The 23,280-nt window shown below is 39.4% G+C and overlaps 2 non-coding genes across 2 annotated transcripts; both read left to right on the top strand.

Moving 5' to 3' along the window:
* The first annotated feature begins 16,325 nt into the window (after positions 1-16,325).
* On the top strand, positions 16,326-16,397 carry TRNAD-GUC (transfer RNA aspartic acid (anticodon GUC)). The gene has a single exon. It is a non-coding gene; the product is annotated as a tRNA-Asp (tRNA).
* Positions 16,398-16,989: 592 nt separating this feature from the next.
* TRNAW-CCA (transfer RNA tryptophan (anticodon CCA)) lies at positions 16,990-17,061 on the top strand. The gene has a single exon. It is a non-coding gene; the product is annotated as a tRNA-Trp (tRNA).
* Positions 17,062-23,280: the final 6,219 nt, after the last annotated feature.

Raw genomic sequence — 23,280 nt, 5'->3', positions numbered from 1 at the left:
GTGGAAGAGAGCAAAACAGATACTTACTTTAAAATCGAGTTTTGCTGAAGCATTAGTACAGCCATTTTGATTTTTGTTCAACTGTATGCTTTTAAGTAGTTTCAGTAATACCAGGGATCTCTAGAACTAGTGGTAGGAGAAGATGATAACATAAGGAGGCAGCAGGTAATCCCCAAAACCTTTACTCATTTCATATAGCTAGGCCAATGTCCATTTTCCACACCAGCAGAATACTGATGCTTTATTCACTGGAAAAGATAAAATGGTGTTCTCTAGAGTTGAAGACAGTTGACATCATGGATACTATACTGAAATCAGATGTGTTAAATAACTGTGTTCACTGAAGACTGAATGTTGAGACCCTCAGCTCTCTTTCCTTATTTGGCTTCCAAAACACTGGCAACCAGATCTGAGTAATCTAAGCAGCTCAAGGGGAGAGAACTAAAGATAGTCACAAGAGTAGAGAATGGTCACTCAGGACACATACACAGTGAGGCTTCCAAAGTGAACAAGATTTACCCATACTCTCAAAAGTGCAAATTGTCTTTTGGGTTCTCCGTCTTTTTTTTTTTTTTTTAACATTAGTTTATTTTTGAGAGACAGAGAAAGACAGAGCATGAACAGGGGAGGGGCAGAGAGAGAGAAACACAGAATCCAAACAGGCTCCAGGCTCTGTCAGCACAGAGCCTTACTCAGGGCTTGAGCCCACGAACTGTGAGATCATGACTTGAGGTGAAGTCAGACACTTAACTGACTGAGCCACCCAGGTGCCCGGTGTTCTCGCTCTTAATCAGAAGACAACCCAGGTTTTCCAATCATCTGAGAAAAACCTGTAGCATATACACTGAAAACCAAACAAACAGAAAGGAAGCAACTTTAAAGAAAGAGAACAGAGAGGAAAAGTTCAAAAAGACTCTAAAATTCTGAGACAGGGGTGTCTGGCTACCTCCATCGTAGAACATACGACTCTTGATCTCAGAGTTGTGAATTCAAGCCCCACACTGGATGTCGAGATTACTTAAAAAATAAAAAATCTTTTAAAAAAATAAAGTAAAATTCTTAGAAAATAAAATGTTTTGGGGGTACCTGGGTGGGTCAATTGGTTAAGCGTCCAACTCTTGATTTCAGCTCAGGTCATGATCTCCTGGTTCATGGGGTTGAGCTCCACATCGGGCTCTGTGCTGACAGCATGGAGCCTGCTTGGGATTTTCTGTCTCCCTGTCTCTCTGCTCTTCCCCTGTTCTCTCTCTTTATCTCTCTCAAAAAATAAATAAACTTTAAAAAATTTAAAAAACAAAAGAAAATATTTTGTTTCCACAAAACAGGAACTAAATGCTACTTTATTTGAAGGTTCCTCAAAAAGTTAAAGATAGAATTACCCTATGATCCAGCAATTGCACTACTGGGTATTTACCCAAAGGATACAAAAATATAGATTCAAAGGGATACATACACCCTGATGGTTATAGCAGCATTATCAACAATAGCCAGACTATGGAAAGAGCCCAAATGTCCATTGACTGATGAATGTAGGAAGAATATGTGGTGTATGTATGTATATATATGTACAATAGAATATATATATATATAATGGAATGTTACTCAGCCATCAAAAAGAATGAAATCATTTGCAATGATGTGGAAGGAGCTTGACTATATTATGCTAAGTGAAATAAGTCAGGGAAAGACAAATACCATATGATTCCACTCACGGTGGAATTTAGGAAACAAAACAGATGAACATATGGGAAGGGGGAAAAAAAACGAGAGAGGGAAGCAAACCATAACGGCTCTTAATGATAGAGAACAAACTGAGGGTTGATGGAGGGGAGGTAGGTGGGGGATGGGCTGAATGGGTGATGGGTATTAAGGAGGGCACTTGTGATGAGCATTGGGTGTTATATGTAAGTGATGAATCTTAAATTCTATTCCTGAAAACCAACATTACGCTGTATGTTAGCTAACTAGAATTTAAATAAAAATTTGAAAAAGAAATAAAAAATAAACGATACTTAAAAAGTATAATCTGAGAGGTGCCTGACTGGTTCAGTCAGTAGAGCATCTGACTCTCAATCTCTGGTCCTGAGTCCGAGCTCCTCATTACGCATAGAACTTACTTAAATAAATAAATAAATAAATAAACAAACAAACACACACACACACACAAACTGGAGCACCTAGGTGGCTCCGCTGGTTAAGCGTGCTGACAGCTCGGAGCCTGGAGCCTGCTTCAGATTCTTTGTCTCCCTCTCTCTGCCCCTCCCCTGCTCATGCTCTGCCCCTCTCTCTCTCTCAAAAATAAATAAACATTTAAACATTTTTAATAAATAAATAAGCTAACTAAAACTATAATCTGAATGTAGGAATGAGCAATTAAAAATTTTTAAATATGCTAACAGAATTAAAAACTCAAAATAAAGGTTGGAAGATAAATTTGTAGAAATCTCCCAAAATTAGAACAAAAAGACAAAGCTATGAGAAATTTTTTTTATTGTTTTTTTTCATTTATTTTTGAGGGAGTGAGAGAGCCACAGAATGCAAGTGGGGAAGGGGCAGAGAGAGGGAGACACAGAATCTGAAGCAGGCTCCAGGCTCTGAGCTGCCAGCAGTGAGCCCAATGCAGGGCTTGAACCCACAAATCACGAGATCATGACCTGAGCCAAAGTCAGATGCTTAACTGACTGAGCCACCCAGGAGCCCCTATGAGAAAAATTTTAATGTTTATTTTTGACAGAGAGAGAAAGAGAGAGAGACAGAGCATGAGCAGGGGAGGGGCAGAGAGAGAGGGAGACACAGAATCTGAGGCAGGATCCAGGCTCTGAGCTGTCACCACAGAGCTCGACACAAGGCCCGAACTCACAAACCATGAGATTGTGACCTAAGCCAAAATCAGATGCTTAACTGACTGAGCCAGCCAGGTGCCCTGAGAAAATTTAAATTAGAGAACTAGCCCAAGAAGTCCAACATCCAGATAACGGGAGTTACAGAAGGCTAAAACAGAGAAAAGAAACAGAAGAAAATAATCAATTCAGAAAAATGTCCTAGAACTACAAGGCACCAATCACCAGATTGAAAGGACTCTCTAGAAGCCATATACCATGGACAAAAACAAAACCACTCATGAAAAAGTCACTGTAGACTTTCAAAACACTGAGGGTCAGAGAGATGATTCTAGCACCCACCCCCCATAGGAAAAAGGGATCACATATAAAATATGAAGAATCAAAATGGCTTCAGATTTCCAACCAGCAATGCTGAAACCAGAACAACTGTAAAAGTCAGGGTTTGCCCAAGAAAACAGAAGCCACTCTTAGTACATAAATTGGAAGGGTTTTAACAGAAGGAATGAGAGGCTTATACAGCTAAGGGTTGAGGGTATGAAGGTCAGCAAGAAGCCAGTCGAAGCAAGTGATTCATAGAACTTCACCTGCAAGCCACAGAACACCTCAGCACTGTAAGGGGAGCCACTGCCTTTGGTCCCAGCTGCTGCGCAAGGATCTGAGGGCCACCTTTAAGAGCTGAGAGCGGTCCCCACTGACAGCCAGCAAGAAAACAGGCACTTCCATCCTATTGCTGCAAGGAAATGAATTCTGCCAACAACCTGAAGTAGTATGGAAACAGAGCTTTCCCCAGTCAAACCTCCAGATGAGATACAACCAATCGACACCTTGATTTCTGCCTTGCAACATCCTGGGCAGAGGAGCCAGTTAAAATGTGCTGAACCCCTGATCTGCAGAAACTGTGGCATAAGTAGGTGTTGTTTTAAGCTCCTACATTTGTCACAGGACAGTAGAAAACATACCCACCAGGGCCTGCTGTCTGAGTGAGATGAAGAACTTCACTTCACCCCACACAAGGGGTCAGCTTAGATTTCCTCTCAAGAACAGCGGAGAGGCCACAGAGAGCAAGAAAGCATCAGCCAGAGAGCTGCCTATCCCGACTATATTTCTGCGGATGTCCGTTACCTGATGCAAACCATACTTCTACCAGGTGTCCCAGCCGTGGCATAGCCTGTGCTTCCCAGGACTCACTCTTGATCCTGACCCCTGACCTCCCAGAAGGAGCTCATTGATTCCCTGAAGAACACTGGGGCTAAACTTGACTCAGAGATCAACTTAGGTTCTCTTTCAAGAGCCTGTGCCTACGGTTGTGCTTGCTACTCAGTTGACAAGGATCCAAACAATGGTATTATCCAAGGATATATATAAGTGGTAAAAGCATAAATCAAAGCAAGGAATAATTCCCAAAAAATCAGGATAGTGGTTACCTCTTGAGGAAGAGAATGGAGAATATGATTAAAATAGAGCCACATGAGGGTGGCTCAGTGGGTTAAGCATTTGGCTCTCAGTTTTGGCTCAGGTCATGATCTCACAATTTGTGAGTTTGTTTCCCACATTGGGCTCTGTGCTGACAGCATGGAGCCTGCTCGGGATTCTCTGTCTCCCTCTCTCTCTGCCCCTCCCCCCTCTCAAAATAAATAAACAAACATTAAAAAAAAGAAAAAAACCCATAAACAAACTCAAAAGACATAAAAAACTAGGAACAACAATTTATATTCCTACAAATGAATAAGACTCATAACTTAATTGAAAATGGGCAAAGGAAATGAACAAAAAGTTCCCAGGAAAGGTATTCCAAATGGCTTTTAAACATAGAAAACTGTGCTCAATCTTCTCCATAGTAAGAGAAATGCAAATTAAAACCACCAGATTGTCAGATTAAAATTTTGATAAGACCATGTAGACGAAGGTTAGAAAAACAGATGCTCTCACATACTGCCAGTGGGAGTGTAAACGGGCTCAACCCCAATGGAGAACAATTTGACAATATCTATCAAAATCTAAAATGCATATTTTGGCAGGCACCGTTAGTTGTAGACCCCAAAATCACTCCTCCATATTCCTCGTTGACAGAATCCAGTTGCTCAGGTGGCAATGTGCCAAGCTCCAAGTAATGAGTTCATTTATTGATTCATTCATACTTAAGCACTTACTGTGTACTAGGCACTGTTCTAGGCTCTGGGGATACAACAGTGAAGCAAGGAGACCAAATCCTAGTCTTCGTGGTAATCCTGCACCAACTAATGGAGATTCCAGAGCCAAATGGAAAATGCAATATTTCGATGTATATTTCAAATAAGAGGTGACTGGCTGTGTGATTTTCATCTAAATTGAGGCCATTCTGAGAGTGAATAGAGTGCTAGTAATAAAAAACACACGGGGATAGCAAGTGTGAACTAGGATTGTTCCAGGAAAACTGAGAAATACGGTCATTCTAGCAATCCTGAGAAAAGGATGATACCACCACTGTTTCATTTGCTGATCTAAACAATGCCCGTCCATTCTAACATGACTGTCCCAGGAGTCCTCCAGTCCACTCTGGAAGAAAATTAGGACCCAAACCAGCTTTAGAGACATAAAATGACAGATAAATATGAAAAGATACTCAACCTCTTTAATAATGAGAAAATTGAAATTAAATCAACAGTAAGAAGCCTTGGCCTTCCAAGGCTCAAGGCTCAAAAAGAGTAAGGATGTGGTCAGAAGGCTTTCAAAACATGTGCCTTTGATTTAAATGTTAATACAATCTATAATTTTCTGAGCATATCTCCAGGCATAAAATTGACTAAAGCATTATTGGTAAGTTAAGGAAAAAAAGTATTATGCTAAAAAATTTCAGTTCTTAAAAACAGCACAGAAGACTAGTATACTGAAAACTGATATTGTAATCACTACTCATTTCCTTTTGCCAGACAGTCACTTTCCCGGCCTCCCTGTGATATCCTAGTGGCTAAAGAAACATAGGAAAACAACCTCCAGAGTGCTTCTAGGATGGCTTTCTTCCTGTTAAAAGGGACAAATTCAAAAGGAGCATTTGTTGGAGCTGCCTCCTCCCTCATGCCCCAACCTTGAAAGTGGCTATGACACCTGGAGCTGCAACAGCTATCTTGTAACCATGAAGTGACAATCATGAAAAGACAAGTCAACTGGCATAGGGTTGGGGTGCCTGGGTGGCTCAGTCAGGTAAGCAGGTAAGCGTCCAACTTCGACTCAGGTCATGACCTCACAGTTCATGGGTTCAAGCCCCACGTCAGGCTCTGTGGTGACAGCTCAGAGCCTGGAGACTGCTTCAAATTCTGTGTCTCCCTCTCTTTCTGCCCCTTCCCCACTCACACTCTGTCTCTGTCTCTCAAAATAAATAAACATTAAAAAAAAAAAAGTTTTTTAATTTGCATAGGCTTGCCAAGAAGGAAGACCAGAGCAAAAAGAAGAATCCAGAGTTCTTGATGACCTTGGTGAGCCACTGAACCAATCTTCACATCACTTGGGATGAAAGAGAGACTTTTCCTCTGTATATCCTTTGGTACTTATTTAATTCCATATTTTGTGCATGAATTGCCTATGAAAGTTACCAGAATATGCTACCCAAAACATGCCACTTTGGCATAAGAATTATTTTGGAAAAATAATTTGGAAAACAGCAGGTTTGAGAAGGGAGCTCTGACCTCCTTTTTCCTTCCTAAAAGCAGGAGATAAAACTCCCCCGTGAAAGATATCCTTCCTACACCAAAAGGAAAGAAATATGTTTGTCACCAGAGATGAAGTGTCAAGGCTGACAGAATTCTGTACAGATTTTGTTAAAATAACTCTTATCTTTCTTTAGCCTCCCTATATATTTTGGTTCCTTGTCCACAATCGCCTCTCTTTGGCCTGGTATATAAGCATTTAGGTTTTGCCACTTTTTGAGCCTTCATTTCCCTATGGCAGGCCCCCATGCACAAGTAAAAGCTGTATGCTTTTCTCCTGCTAATCTGTTTTATGTAAGTTTAATTCTCGGGCCCAGTGGAGATCTTAAGAGAACAGTGGTAAAGTTTTGCCTTCCCAACACCTATTCAAATAAAATTTAAAGAGTGGGATCTTGGGGCGCCTGGGTGGCTCAGTCAGCTAAGCGTCCGACTTCGGCTCAGGTCATGATCTCCCAGTTTGTGGGTTCGAGCCCAGCGTTGGGCTCTGTGCTGATAGCTCAGAGCCTGGAGCCTGTTTCAGATTCTGTGTCTCCCTCTCTCTCTGGCCCACCCCGTTCATGCTCTATCTCTCTCTCTCTCTCTCAAAAATAAATAAACGTTAAAAAAAAAAAAAAAAAGACTGGGATCTTATCAATTCATAAATATTTAAACCAAAAATATTATTTGCCTGCATTGGATTGCTTTCTGGGGCTTTTTGTCGTTGTTGTTGTTTTCGTTGTTGTTTTATTTTTTTCAGTGGAAATGTAATGTTTAAAAATGCAATGCAAATAAGTAAATTACAGACAAAAAGGACTTTTAGGGATGTCTGACTGGCTCAGAAGGGCATGCGACTCTTGATCTCAGCGTCATGAGTTGGAGCCACATGTTGGGTGTAGAGATTACTCACATACATACATACATTCATAAACAAACTTTAAAAGAAAATAAAAGGACTTTCAATATCAACTCTCATACTGATAAAGCTCAAATTGTCAGAAATCATTATCAGGAGTCAATCTAAAATCTAAGTATCCCATCCTGACCTCTTTCACCTAATGTATTGACAATGAATCCAAAGTATTGACTTGCTATGATTATAGGACAAAGTTTGACTTTCTTAGTTTTAGAAACCAGAAATCCTGTCTGAAATTCAGAAACCTGTCTGAATCCTTTCAGAATTGACTTATTATTTAGATTTCTTTTAAATATGCCGATGCTGATTTTAAGTGTTTTTTAAAAATCAATAGCCACACCTATAGTTTCAAAGACTAAACCTACAAAGCTTGTTGGTGTGTGATTCCTTCCTCTAAAATACCAGACATTCTCGTCTCCAGGCATCACCATGTGAGGAGAGTGTTGTGTGAAAATGGCTGTGATCTTTGTGGGTTCTGTCTGGTTATACCTCACTGGGGCACCAGAGGGCGCACGGAAGGCCGGCACTTGTTTTTCTTTAAATCCTGAATCAAAATCCTTGCAGCGAACAACAAAAGACTGGGAACACAGGGGCCGGAAGACAAAGGGACAAGAGGAAAAGGCTGCACGCCCTGTTTTACTGACGTTTAAGTTTGCTTCCTCGTCCCTTCACCTCCCTGCCTTAAGAAAGTAAAACAGTGTAAAATGCAAAATGAAATCAACTAACAAGGAAAATCAGAGTAGAATAGTCACTATAGTTCTAGGGAAGACCATCACAGGTGTGCATGTAAGCTATTTGCTTCCCTTGGTATTAGTAACTTAAAAAAGTTACTGTTTCTCTATGTTCAAGAATAATATATGCACATAGTAGAAAACTTGGAAAATATAGAAAAGCCAAAAGAACAGGGATCATCAATATGTTCTAACCCAGATATAACTACTTTTAATATTTTCACGTATTTCTTTCCAGACTTCTTTCAATATATATAAATGCAGGGCGCCTGGCTGGCTCAGTCTGTGAAGCATGCTGCTCTTGATCTCAGGTTTGTGAGTTTGAGCCCCACGTTGGGTGTAGAGATTACTTAAATAAATAAACTTAAAAAAAATTTAATATTTATAAATGCACATAATAATAGTACTCTACATACTATTTTGTGCTAGTTTTCCCCTCATTTATTGTACTATCAACTTCGTTTTTAACAATAAATTCTAATAACCTTCCTAATCACATGAGTCATTCACAAATAAAAGTTAGAAATTTCAAAAGTGCTACAGGCAGCTGTTTCCTAAGATGGTACTTCAATGCCAGACCTGAGTAGTGCATTTAAAGTAGGAATTTTTCTGTTGCTTTGCTTTTAGACGAGGTAACAGGTAAAGACTAAAGTAAAGAAGTAGACACTATTTCACCCCACCCCAAATAAGCAGAATGGATTTGTCCTTCCAGCTGCCTGAAAACTGACCCCAAAGGGCTAGGGAAAAGTGTGGGTCAGTGGGACCCAGGGGTCTTCCCAGTGGGGTCAGTGCTTGCCTTAAGGTCGGACAGATCAATGAGCACAATTACTAACACCAGCAAGCCAGTAGGTGGTCAGCAAGGCAGGAAAACGTCAGAACAGAAAGGTCAATGACCTCGAGGCTTGAGACAAATGCCAGCAGGTGCTTTCCTCAAAGGAAAAGAAGCTGAGTCCAGCCCAGGAAACGATAGCCACAGGGAAGATGATGCCAAGATCTGGTGCCCTGGATTCCTTTGCATCACTGCAACAAATAAAGGGGAAAGTGGTGACATTCTTGGCCCTAAGAATTAGGGAAATCACTGGAGATCTCTGGGCCTCAGTTTCCTTACCTGTATAAATGAAAGGATTGAAAAGATCTGTAAGGTTCCTGCCAGCTCCTCAAAGTCTGTGATTTTTACCTATCCCCACTGTGCATTATAATGAATGCTGAAAACATTTCCTGCCTCCTGCAATCCTATCCCACCAGCAGCAGCCCCTCTACTTTATGAAACCCCCACATACTCTTCCTTTCTTTTTTTAAAATTCATTTATTTTTAAAGAGAGAGAGAGAGAGCAAGAGAGAGAATAACTGGGGGAAGGGCAGAGAGAGGAGAGAGAGAATTCCAAGCAGGCTCCACACTGACAACGCAGAGCCCAATGGAGGGGTCAAACTCATGAACAATGAGATCATGACCTGAGATGAAACCAAGAGTCAGACACTCAACCAACTGAGCCACCCAGGCGCCCCTTCCCTTCGCTTTCAAACCTCATCATCATCTTTGGAAGGCTGAGCTGAAAGTAGGTTTTCTTTGAAAAACCCAGGCAGAGCCAGTCCTTCCTTCTCTGTAATCCCATAGTATTTTGCACATATTTCCATCTCTTTCTGTGTGACCTTAACTGTTTTGTGACTCAGTCTCATCTGTAAAAGTGGAAGAATTACTGCACCAAACTTACAGGATTGAAACAAACATTAGTTATCTTATGTAAAACACTTAAAAGAGAGCCTATTTGTAAGCATGGACTATGCCTCCATTATAGCACTTAACAAACTATTAGTGAAAGAGTCCAGCAGTTACCCCACCCCATGAAATCTGAGTTCTTCAAGGGCAGGAAGTGATATTACTCATATCTTTGTCCCCTATGCCTAACTCCATGCCTGGCACAAAGAATAGATCAATACGGTTATCTTTTGTTTGTTGGTTGTTTTTTTTTTATTTGGTCTTTTTAATGAGAAGGAAAAGACTAAACTTGATTATACTGGAGGGAGAAAGATGCTTGCCTCTCAGCTTCAACTCTGGATTATTTAAATAAGTTAGGCTGTGAAACAGTGAAGTATGAGCATCCTCAATAGAATTTTTTTTCCCTTAATATTCTCAACTTGCTCCCAGTTACATCTGTCTTCCAGGCCCAAATCATAAACATTCACCTTTGAATTTGAATTTTAATATTTATGGAGGGTTAGTTCAATATTTGCATAGGAACTTTTGCATTTTAATAAATGGAAATCATGTTTCTGTGAATGAATGATTATAGAATCCAAAAACTACCCAGGAGGAATTTAGGCTTTTCTTTAATTATGGAGGAAGAGGAAAGGAAAAAGAGAATGTTGGGTAGTGTGCTGGCCCAAGTTCTTGTTTACATTATGTTCAAAGGTTGAGTTGAGGAAGTGAAAATAATAGAGAAAAAAGGGAAGAAACACAAGAAACCAAGTCATGTATGCTCTGATAAAATCAAAAATTCTTTAAGAGAATGAAATAAAACAAGACACAGCTTAGGAGAAAATGCATCTCCCAAGATATATTATATATGTGTTGATCTATCCCAAGATAACAGATTTTAAAAAACAAGAAATCAAAAAAAAAAAAAAAAAGGAATCAGAATACATTTAAAAAACTTTCAAAATTCAATAAGAAAACCACCCAACTGAAAAATAGGCAAAACATTAAGATGCTTAAAATAAACCCATGAAAATATGCTCAACATCATTAATCATTAGGGAAAGTTTTATTAACCACAGAGAGATCCTACTACATTGCTTATAGAATGGCTCAAATAAAAAAATACTTATAATATCAAATGAGTGCTAGTAAAGATGTGGAACAATAAGAATGTTCCTTTGTTGTTGTGAGAATGTAAAATATTCCAGTTAGGGAAACAGTTTGGCAGTTTCTCATAAAGGCAAACACATTCACCCTAAGACCCAGTTAGTTATTCACTCCTAGTTGTTTTTTTTTTTTAATGTTTATTTATTTTTGAGAGAGACAGAGACAGAATGTGAGTGGGTTAGGGGCAGAGAGAGAGGGAGACACAGAAGCAGAAGCAGGCTCCAGGCTCTGGGCTGTCAGCACAGAGCCCGACGCGGGGCTCAAACTCACGAACTGTGAGATCATGACCTGAGCCGAAGTCGGACGCTCAACCGACTGAGCCACCCAGGCGCCCCACTCCTAGTTTTGACCTAAGAGAAATGAAGATGCAAAAACCTGTATACCGTTAAAAACAAAAATCACCTGGGTAAATTTGAAGATCTAATTGGCTTTTTTCAACAATTTATAAATTGGTACGCATCCCATCCAGCGAGTAGAAAAGAGCTGCAAAGAACTGTACCAAATAAATTTTATAGACAGAAACAGGAAGGTTGTTAGCAAAGGAAAGGATTGTTTCAGGCAAGTTCACCCTTCCCTTAAGGGGAAGAGCAGGCGATCTTAACATGCAGATTACCTCACAAGGGCTGATTAGGCAATTCCAGACTGATTGGTTTAAAATTTCACTCCTGGGAGACACGAAAACTGCAACTAGGTTAAGTCTTTGTGGAGTATAACAAAAGTGACTCCATTTTGGCCTATTGTTTCTTTTTAACAACAGGAATGTTTATAATAGCTGTATTTATAATAGTCAAAAACTGAAAACAACTCAAATGTCTATCAACTAGTGATTGGATAAACATCCATACAATGGTACACTAATCAACAATGGAAAAAAAATCCCACTGATAGAAGAAACAATGTGGATGACTCTGAAAAGCATCATGCTAACTCAAAGATGCCATATTTGAAAGGTTAAAATCTATACATTTCCATTAATATGGCATTCAATTCAGGAAACCGGAAATCATATCAGTGGTGCCTGGGGTTGGAGGGAAGGGATTGACTGCAAAGGGGCATAAGGGAAGTTTGTGATGAAAGTGATAGGAGTAATAGAAACAGTCTATAACTTAAAAAAAAAAAAAAAAAGAAATAGTCTATAATTTGATTATGGTCAAAATTCATAAAACAGTACACCTAAAAAAGAATGAATTTTACTGTATGTAAACTATAACTCAATAAACCCTAAAAATAATAAATAAACATTTATTTTTTTATTATTTTTTTAGAGAGAGAGCATGAGCGGGGGGAGAGGGGCAGAGGGAGAGAGAGAGAACTGGGGCTCCATGTGGGGCTTGATCACATGACCCTGAGACCAGGACCTGAGTCAAAATCAAGAGTCAGGTGCTCAACCAGCTGAGCCACCCAGGCACCTCCAAACACATTTATTTTAAAAATTATTAAGAGGCCAAGGAAAAGTTAACACAGCTTGAGAGATCCTGTATCACCCACCCTACTCCCATTGGCCTTTCAACCTCATCTCTCCTATGAACCTCCTCACGATCTCTAGCCACTTCCAACTTCTTTCAACCCCTCTACTCACCACATTTCTTCAGGTCCTATAACCTTTGCAGTACCATCTACCAAGAAATCTCTTCCTTCTGCATCTTCTTAGTAACTGTCACAATTGTAATATCACTTTTTTGTTGTTGTTTAATTATTCTTTGATTAAAGATATATCTCCTCCCCTCAAATAAAAGTTCCTTGAGTTCAGGGTCTTTGTTCATCATAGCACCTCCAGCACCCAGCACAATGACCTCTACAATGAGTATTCAACCATTATGTTCAACTACCTACTCAATGTCTCACCCTTAACACAGCCAAAACTGAAATACTTATTATCCCTAAAAATACTGCTCCATGTGCAGAGCTGACATATTACACACTTCCAAGGAGTGCCATCCACAGAACATCTGTGTGAATGGTGCCCTGCCTCCTCCTCAGGGTGCCCTTGTTAGGGGCCAAGAGCAGGCTGTCCCGAAATGGGCCACTTTGGCATTAAGATTATTTTGAGTTAAAAAAAAGCAATCCAGGGGCACCTGGGTGACTCAGTCAGTTAAGCATCCGATTTCAGCTCAGGTCATGATCTCATGGTTTGTGGGTTTGAGTCCCCTCTCGGGCTCTGTGCTGGAAGCTCAAAAATAAATAAACATTTTTTAAAAAATTTAAAAAAAAAAGCAATACAAACATAGCTGTTTCAGAAAAGACTCTTTAGCTACCCTATAACTGCCTAAAAGAATTGAGATATATGTAACTACATTACAATATGGTAGACAGGGAGGAAACCAGGAAGGCCTGTTTAAGTCTTCTCTTTGTCCCATTGTTTCTGAGTGGCCCAGCGAACATTTGTTTACCAAATGTTTTCTCTTTTTCCAAATATTTACTGTTTTTCATGCTTCCTGAAGAATGCATCCCTTCTCTTTGAAGTCCAAGACCCTTACCCCCTTCACCTCAGTTCATAATGACACATATACCTCATTTTGTCTGTCTTTGGAATTTCCACGTCTGTATGGACTCCCTGTGTGTGCTATTAAATTTTATTTTTTCCTATTAATATGTCTCATGTCAAGTTGATTCTTGGTCTACCTAGAAGAGCCCTAAAAGGGCCAGGAATTCTTGCTTCCTTCACGTGGACTATGAATATGGTGCCCTCTGAAATTGTGCACTATTCTCCACTTCAGTTGATGGCAACTCTGTTCTTCCAATTGCTCAAGCCAAAAAGTTTAGAAGCGTCTTTGATTCATCTTTTACTCTTACACCTCAAATTCATGGTGTCAGGAAGTTCTACAGGCTCCACTTTCAAAATCTATCAGCACCTGTCCCATTCTCCACGACTCCCACACTGGCTTCAACTACCTCACCTCCCACATTGGTTATTGCAATAGACCTCATTGGTCTCCCTGCTTCTGCTCTTAGCCCCCTACAGTCTATTCTCAACCCAGTAGGCAAAAACTCTTTAAAACATAAATCAGAACAGGTCACTTCTCTGTTCAAAACCTGACAGCAGCTCATTTCTCCCCAGAATAAAAGCCAAAGTCTTTACAACAACCTTTCAGGTCCTACAATCATTGTAGCTAGCTATATGACTACACCCCTTACTTCAAGTCTGTTCGAATGCTACCTTATTAAAAGGAGGCCTGTTTGACCATTGTATTTAATTTGCCCCTCTCTAGACCCCCTTATAATGCTATTTTTTTTCTATTTACACTCTTGTCACCATCTAGCATATTCATTTATTACATTCATTGTTTATTGTCTTCCTTCTATTAGGATATAAGCTCCCCAAGAACAACATTTATCCATTAAAACCTGCCCATATGTCTAAAACAATGTCTGGCACATTTTAGGTTCAATAGTAAATGAGTAACCACAGTGCCTAAGCAGTTAGAGATTAGTGAATATTAATACAGGAACAAGCATGACACATATGTTGACACTAGTGGTAAGATTTTCTCTCCATAACACTTATTTATTAACATACAACTATGTGGAACTATACAGCAGGATGAGTTTTGCACAAGATTTGCTGTCAAGGCTTGGGTGATTCCTAGCCTATTACCACTTCCTATCTGTGTGACTCTACAAAATTCTCTTTATCCACCTGTAAAATAGGGATAAAACACCTGCCTTATTGACCTCACAGAACTGTTGAAGAGATGAATACGAATGGTTCTACAAGTTGTGATAAGCTAGACAACCAGTTATTTAGGTGGATCAAGATTTGAAACATTCAATAACATCGATTGTCATCATACTATTCACCTCCTGAGAGTTCTATGCTCTCTACTGCCAGTCAGATTTTAACCTTTACTTTCACCAGTGCTGACAGTGAGGAGTCTCTGAGCTCCCTTACCCTGTTCAGGTTAATTATCCTCTCTTCCTTTCCATTTTAGGGAAATGGACAGCAGGTGCTGAGTTTCCTGCTCCATGATCTCTGCTGACTCAGGCTGCTTCTTCATTTCCCTAGGGAGGAAAAAAAAAAGTAAGAACACAATGTGTGAACACTGGCATAGGTTTATCACAGCTTAGGTGGAGAGGATGATGTCTCTTCTGAAGGGACAGAATTAAGCCTCTTCTCCTACCAGGTGGGGGAGGGGTGAAGACAGGCGGTTTTGCCAACTGAGAGACCTGGGACAAATCCTTTCAATCTTACAAGGAAAAAGACGTCAGCATAGTTATCACAGTGCCCTTTGGACTTCACAAAAGTTATTTGAAAATCAGAAGTAGGAGGAGGCCACAGACCGTGGAAGTTTTTTGAGGCCTTTGGTGTATTTAAAAGTGGAAAAAATATGCCAAAACAGGCCTCAGAAATTGCTATTTTTCAAAAGTCTGGATTAAATAATCCCTTTCATCAGATGGAAAGCACCCTGTAACCTATGACCAAAAAAAAAAAAAAAAAAAAAAAAGAAAGAAAAAAAATAGTAGTAATTCATAGTACACTACAAGGAATGGATTCCTTAAGACATGTAAGCTTAAGTTCTGCAATGAAAACTTTCAGTCATGTCTGCGACTCTGTGAATTTGCATTAATGTCAAAAGTTTATGTGTAAGGTCCTCCTCAGAACAGGTTTGATCCTGTTTATGAAAAAGCTAAAGACGGTACAAATTAGCACACCTTCCTAACCCTATGTTTAATTAATGGCACATCCTTGTTTTGAATTACTTAAATGTATTATTATTTTACCACTTACGTGTTTGTCATTTTCGAGTAAACTGTAGACGCCTCAGGAAAGAGACCGAAATACAGAAAAAAAAAAATCAGCTAACAGGATTTCATCTGGCCTCAGCTGGTCCAATGCATGAGCCCTCTGGTGTAACAAAAGCTTACAAATTGTTTGAGGAGGCACTGTACTGTGGGACAACCCTGGCAGCCCTGGACATCTGGCAACCATATGATATCCTTGGACTTCGACTTCAGAATGAAAATACAAGTAAGTGAAGGTAAAGTTCTGCTTCAACTCACATCCTCTTGGTCACTATTAAATAAAAAACTCTAAAAAGAAACCTAAATCATCTGGAAAGTATAAAGAGCTCCGGAAAATTATTTTCAACAATTCACCACCACTAAAACTGGAAGCGCATTTTGTTTCACTTATTCTAAATAATTTACTCTTTCCACGGACGAAGAGTCCAAGGTGCCCAAAAGGGATAGAGACCAGGCAGAGGTCCAGGTGTCCGGATTGTCACACTTCCGGGTGGCAAGCAGAAAGGAAAGTAGCGTAGGGAGGGAATGTTTTCCACTTTTGAAGGGATATTTGGGAAGAACAAAAGCGACAGCTCCTCGTTAGTATAGTGGTTAGTATCCCCGCCTGTCACGCGGGAGACCGGGGTTCAATTCCCCGACGGGGAGACCGGTAAATTTTATTAATCCAACTGCTCAACTATGAGGTGCAAACCTGCTGACATATACAATACATAATATCCTCTGTAAGCGCATCTTTTAAAAATGGTGCTTTTAAGCTTAACACTCACGGTGAAATAAAACCATACCCTGAGAGCAATGCTTTATACAACTGGCGCTAGCTACCAGGGGCTAGCTGGCAAAGACGTGCGCTTGCGCAGAAACGCCCGACAAATTCCAACTGGAGGTCACGAACTCCGCGCGCGCAACCCGGGGGGGAGGGGAGAGGGAAGGCGGAGTTCCGCGCCTAAAGGGGCGGGTAAGAACGGAAATTGCTTGCTATAGAAGAGGAAGGAACAGTTTCCCTTGACCCTGGGGACTCGACTGAAAGGGAAACTCCGTTCTCCCGCTTCCTTTGGTTCCTTCCCAAGTTAGGTAGAGGATTAGCGGTCAGTAAAATTTGGGTGCCAAAAGGATTAGTCTCCAGTTCCAATCTGTACTGGATGGAGGGGCAAGGAGAGACGTGAAGAAAAAAAATGCGTCCGGGAGAAGCGCCATGATACTTGAGTCCTAAGAAACTGCGCGAGCCACAGCCCAGCAGGACCTCGTGGCGCAACGGTAGCGCGTCTGACTCCAGATCAGAAGGCTGCGTGTTCGAATCACGTCGGGGTCATGAGGCTTTTACTCTTTTAAGCCACTAACCTCTAGAGACCTAGGATTATTCCCGCCATTTTTTAAAAATGCCTTTAATTTTAAGATTAAATCTTCCTCCTTCAAATGTTAACCTAGTAATCCTTAGTCTGCGAAAAGACAAATCTGTCTTTATATTATAGAGCCTTAAGGCTAGTGGCTTTGTACTGTTCTGCTTCGTAAAGTGAGTTTTCTGTCATTTAATGTGCATGATACATAGAAATGTATGTATGGACCATTACTACTGTGCATTAGTGGGTGTATCAGCCCAACGGCCTTCACAAGAAATGAACAAGCCATTTTTCCCAAAACGGTATTAGACCCTTTGCCTTTCGAAAGCAAGTACAATAGAGTAAAATTTTCTAACTTTGAATATCATGGCAGTTTATATGTCTTAGCCTGTGTGCCAATAAACAATCTTACGACGTGTGATTAGTATCCTACTATTACAAACTGGCACACGCAGGAATAGGGACCTGCCAAGGGTCACCAAAGTTTCCAGACAAGACTGGCTGCATATCCTTGTCTTTACTAAATGTTTTATAATGAAGGTGGAAAAAAATGTCCAGAGAATGTGCTAGAAACCATTGGACTTAAGTGACGTATTGATGCCCCCTTTATATTTTCACTAATTCAGGTGAGTGGGGACAAAAGTCAGACATTCAACTTTCAACTATTAATCTTTTTAATAAGGAGCAAAGCTTACTTACTCACCTTTGTAAGTTCCAGCACTCTTAGTACGGAATAGTGCCTTACAGGCATATGTCAAACATTTGTTGTACAAAAAAAATGAATAGCAAGATGAGAAATATTTTTAGATTTTTATTGGCTATGTTCCATAAAAGACCCGGAGTTTTTCTGTTCAGTGTTTTGAAAACATCAAATACTAATTTCTTATGATTTAACCTAATGTAGCCAGTGTAGCTGGACATTATATTTTCACTTTGTGTAGTTTGCTCTTTCTCCTATTTGGATGGATTAAGATTAGACCATCCATTTCAACAGATATGGCCCACCAACTATGATGAGCCTAATACTGTGCTCAGCACTGAGGAAAAGGATACACTGAGTAAAGTACCTAAATACTATAATATATTGGGCTAAGTACCCTGAAAATAAGAACAGAGTAGTATGGAGATGCTAAAATAGGGACATTAACTCTGCCTTGGTTAGTAGCTCAAGAAAGCCTCATAAAGGAGGATCTTGAAAAATAAAATTTTCCTATGTGACTTTAAGACATTTATCCAGTAGACATATTTGAATGCCTTCTATAAGTTGAGCACTGTCCATAATGTCCCTCAGATCTGGTTTTTTCAACCTGAGGTTTATATGAGTTTGCTAGGACTGCTTAGGAGTTCAAGATCGAAGTGACAGCAGGGCTGTTTTCTTCTGAGACCTGTTCTTGGCTTATAGATGGCCACCTTCTCACTGTGTCCTCAATGATCATACCTCTGCATGTGCACACCTCTGATGATGTCTATGTGTTCAAGTTTTCTTTTATAAGTAAACTAGTCAGTTTGGATTAGGGCCTGCTCTAATGGCCTCGTTTTAACTTAATTACCTGTTAACAGTCCTTGTCTCCAAATATCGTCACATTTTGAGGTACTGAGGGTTAGGGCTTCAACATATGAATTTTGAGGGTATACAATTCAGTCCATAATAGAAGTTATGTTCCCTCTCCCCCAGCAACCTTTGCATACATATCATATATCTGTAACAATACTTGCTTGATCTTAGCTTGGATCAAGCATGTTATCTTATTTGTACAAAATCATACTCTTGAAAGGTGAATGTGTAATGTTACCTGCTAATCATTTTGTTATGGCAGCCCTAGCAAACTGATACAGCTTCTTTGGAGAACTGCTAGTTCTCTAGTATGGCTGGAGAGAAAGAGACAGAAAGCTATAGAGGTAAACAGGAGTCAGATCACTCAGAACCTTCTAATTTAGATTTTATTCTGAGGGCAATGCAAAGCTATTATTCAAGACTGTGACCAGCTCTGGCTTTACAAAGAGTGAAAAAAAACCCAAAAAGGTGGCTTAGAGCTGTTATTTCCAGACAGTTTCCTATGAATAAGTTAGAAATGCAAATATTCTGGCCCCACCCCATACCTACAGATTCAGAAAAATCCGGGGACAGGGCCTAGCATTTAACCACCAGTGTTAACCAGGCCTTCCAGGCCTTCTGATCCCAGCTAAAGTTTAAGAACCACTGGCCTATACAGCAAGGCCAGAATGGAGGTCCCACTTACCTCACAGAGTTGTTAAGAGAATCAAATCAAGCACAGCATAGGAAATATGGTCAGCGATATTACAACAGCATTGTACGGTGACAGATGGTAGCTACATTTGTGGTGAGCATAGCATAAGGTATAAGAGAAGTTGAGTCACTGTGTTGTACGCCTGAAACTAATGTAACACTGTGTGTCACCTATACTCAAAAATATTTTAAAAATAATCAAATGAGATAAAATACAGAAAAATGTTGTAAAGCAGTACATACACGTCATTATTTATACTGCTACAGCTCTAAAGCAGTCACTTCACAGGTTCCAGCTACTTTCCAAGTTTGGACGTCTGTACTTTCTTAGAATAGCCCATTTGCTAACTTGCTATAACCTTGAAACAACTTAAAATCCAACACTTTATTTTTTTAATTTAAATTTTAGTTAGTTAACATACAGTGCAATATTGGTTTCAGGAGTAGAATTTAGTTATTCATCACTTATGACACCCAGTGCTCACCACAAGAAGTACCCTCCTTAATACCCATCACCCATCTAGCCCATCCCCCACCCACCTCCCTCCATCAACCCTCAGTTTGTTCTCTATCGTTAATAGTCTCTTGCGGTTTGTTTAGCTTTCTTCTCTTTTCCCCCTCCTTCCCATATACTCATCTGTTTTGTTTCTTAAATTCCACATATGAGTGACATCATATGGTATTTGTCTTAGCATATATTTTGCTTAGCATAATATATTCTAGCTCCACCCACATCATTGCCAATGGCAAGATTTCATTCTTTTTGATCACCGAGTAATATTCCATTGTAAATATATAAACCACCTCTTTGTATATACACCACCGATATTTGGGCTCTCTCCATAGTTTGGCTATTGTTGACAATGCTGCTATAAATATCAGGGTACACATACACCTTCAAATCTGTATTTTTATATCCTTTGGGTATAGAGCGAAGAGTACAATTGCTGGATCATAATCCTAAAATTAATAATAATGTAAATTAATAATTAATAATTAATTAATATTTAATTAATTTAATTAATATTCAATTAATAATTAAATAATTTAATTAATAATAAAATAAATAATCCTAAAACTAAAACTAATCCTTTTAGTTTTTTGAGGAACTTCCATACTGTTTTCCAGAGTGGCTGCACCAGTTTGCATTCCCACCAACAGTGCAAGAGGGTTTCCCTTTCTCTGCATCCTCGCCAACACCTGTTGTTTCTTGTGTTAATTTTAGCAATTCTGACAGGTGTGAGGTGGTATCTCATTGTGATTTTGATCTGTATTTCCTTGATGATGAGTGATGTTGAGCATCTTTTATGTGTCCGTTAGCCATCTGGATGTCTTCTTTGGAAAAGTGTTTGTGTCTTCTGCCCATTTCTTAACTGGGTTGTTTTTTGAGTGTTGAATTTGAGAAGATCTTTGTAGATTTTGGATACTAATCCTTTATCAGATATGTCATTTGCAAATATCTTCTCCCATTCTGTAGGCTACCTTTTAGTTTTGTTGATTATTTCCTTCAGTGTGCAGATTTTTTTTTTCTTTCTTTTTTTTTTTTTTTTTTTTTTTTTTTTTTTGGCAGAAGCTCTTTATCTTGATGAAGTCCCTGTAGTTCATGTTTGCTTTTGTTTCCCTTGCCTGCAGCAACATGTCTAGTAAGAAACTGCTCCTGCCAAGGTAAAAGAGGTCGCTGCCTGTGTTCTCCTCTAGGATTTTGATGGTTTCCTTTCTCACATTTAGGTCTTTAATCCATTTTACATTTATTTTTGTGTATGGTATAAGAAAGTAGTCCAGTTGCAATCTTCTGCATGTTGTGTCCAGTTTTCCCAACACCATTTGTTGAAGAGACTGTCTTTTTTTTCCATTGGAAGTCTTCCCTGCTTTGTCAAAGATTAGTTGACCATGTAGTTGAACACTTCATTTTAACTTCTACAACCATTATATAGGAATGATGTCAAGAAAGAGGCTCTGAAATACAGATCCATATTTGAATTCCCACTTAATAGACCTGTGATTTTGTTCTGTTTCACTAGAAATGTTCCAGTCATTTATCCTTCCAAATGAATTTATCCACTGGCATAGAATGCTCCGAGCATTTATTTCACCTGTTTAATAAATTAGGTTTCTCTTTTGAGATTTTTTTTTTTTTCCTAGAGAGAATGTGAGCAGGGGAAAGTAGCAGAGGGGGTCAGGGTGAGAATCTCAAGCAGGCTCCACCGTCAGCATGGAGCCTGACACAAGGCTTGATCTCATGACCCTGAGACCATGACCTGAGCTGAAATCAAGAGTCTGATGCTCAACCGACTGAGCCACCCAGGCACCCCGAGACTGTTTTTAATCAGTTTCCTAAGACTCATGTACCCTAGATGAACTGATAAAATGGAGCCTTTGGAAATACAAAACTGAAAGACTCTGAATTCTGATAAGCCAAGGGATTTTCCAATTTCTCAAACTAATTAAAAAAGAAAAGTAGTTATGTTTATAAAAATCATGTGTTCATTGTGGAAATCTTGAGAAACACAGAAAAAATAAGAAAGAAAATAAAAATCATTTGTGCCCCAACACCTAGATGAAATTACCACAAACATTTTGGTCCAGGGGCGCCTGGGTGGCTTGGTCAGTTAAGCATCTAACTCTTGGTTTCAGCTCAGGTGGCTCAATCGGTTACACATCTGACTCTTGGTTTTGGCTCAGGTCATGATCTTGTGGCTGGTGAGTTCACACCCTGCATTGGGCGCTGCACTGACAGCGCAGAGCCTGCTTGGGATTCTTTGTCTCTCTGCCCCTCCCCTGTGCATGTGCTCTATCTCTCTCTCTCAAAAATAAATAAACATTAAAAACAATTTTGGTCTAGGGGTACCTGGGTGGCTCAGTTGATTAAGTGTCTGACTTCAGCTCAGGTCATGATCTCACAGTCTGCAAGTTCGAGCCCTGCATCAGGTTCTGTGCTGACAGCTCAGAGCCTGGAGCCTGCTTCAGATTCTGTGTCTCTCCGTCTCTCTGTCCCTCCCCCATGCTCGCTCTCTCTCTCTCAAAAATAAATATTAAAAAAATTTTTTTTGGTCTATGTTCATTTAGGTTTTTTTCTATGTGTATATTTTTAAATATACACATATCCCTACACACTTCAGTTTTTATAGAACTGAGATCTTACTCTGATATGGTTCTCTACTTTTTTCTACTTATTTTCTACTTAATGTGGTATTGTGAACATCTTCTTATATATTTTTTTAATGTTTTTATTTTTACTTTTGAGAGAGAGAGAGAGACAGAGCATGAGCAGAGAGGCACAGAGAGAGAGGGAGACACAGGATCCAAAGCAGGCTCCAGGCTCTGAGCTGTCAGCACAGAGCCCGATGCGGGGCTCAAACTCACAAACCATGAGATTGTGACCTGAACCAAAGTCAGACATTCAACTGACTGAGCCACCCAGGCACCCCATCCTCTCCTATTATTAAAAAAAAGTCAATAATGTTTGTCATCTGCTTTGAGGTGACACTTTTAAATTCAGAACCAAGCAAAACGAGATAATGAAGAACAAAAAAGTCAGCTCTATGTTAATAACATTAAGAAGTTCAAAATGGGAAATGAAGGCAGTTAGTTATGCAAGTGATTTATGAAAAAATTATAAGTTTCAGAACAGTTTTCTGACAAAGTAATTCCATTGATTTATTTTTTAAGCTGTGGCTTCACATAGGAATATATTTCCTGTTTCTGTAGGTTTTGGGTATCAATGCTATAATTTTAAAGATTTTTTGTAATCTATACCAAGATAAATAAATAAATAAATAAATAAATAAATAAATAAATAGAACCTAATACCAATTTCAACAGAAAATATAAAAAATTTTTATATTGTATGAATAAAACAAAATAAAATGCCAAGTCTTTTTTTTTTTTTTTTTTTCCCAATTAAGAAATTTCACAGGGCAGTACAGCATGTGACTCTTGATCT

The sequence above is a fragment of the Panthera pardus genome, unplaced genomic scaffold (genome assembly GCF_024362965.1).
Source record: "Panthera pardus isolate Hobbes unplaced genomic scaffold, ASM2436296v1 HiC_scaffold_6, whole genome shotgun sequence".
Taxonomy (NCBI): domain Eukaryota; kingdom Metazoa; phylum Chordata; class Mammalia; order Carnivora; family Felidae; genus Panthera; species Panthera pardus.
Note: the sequence above shows the minus strand (reverse complement) of the source record. Positions and strands in the feature narration are given on the sequence as shown.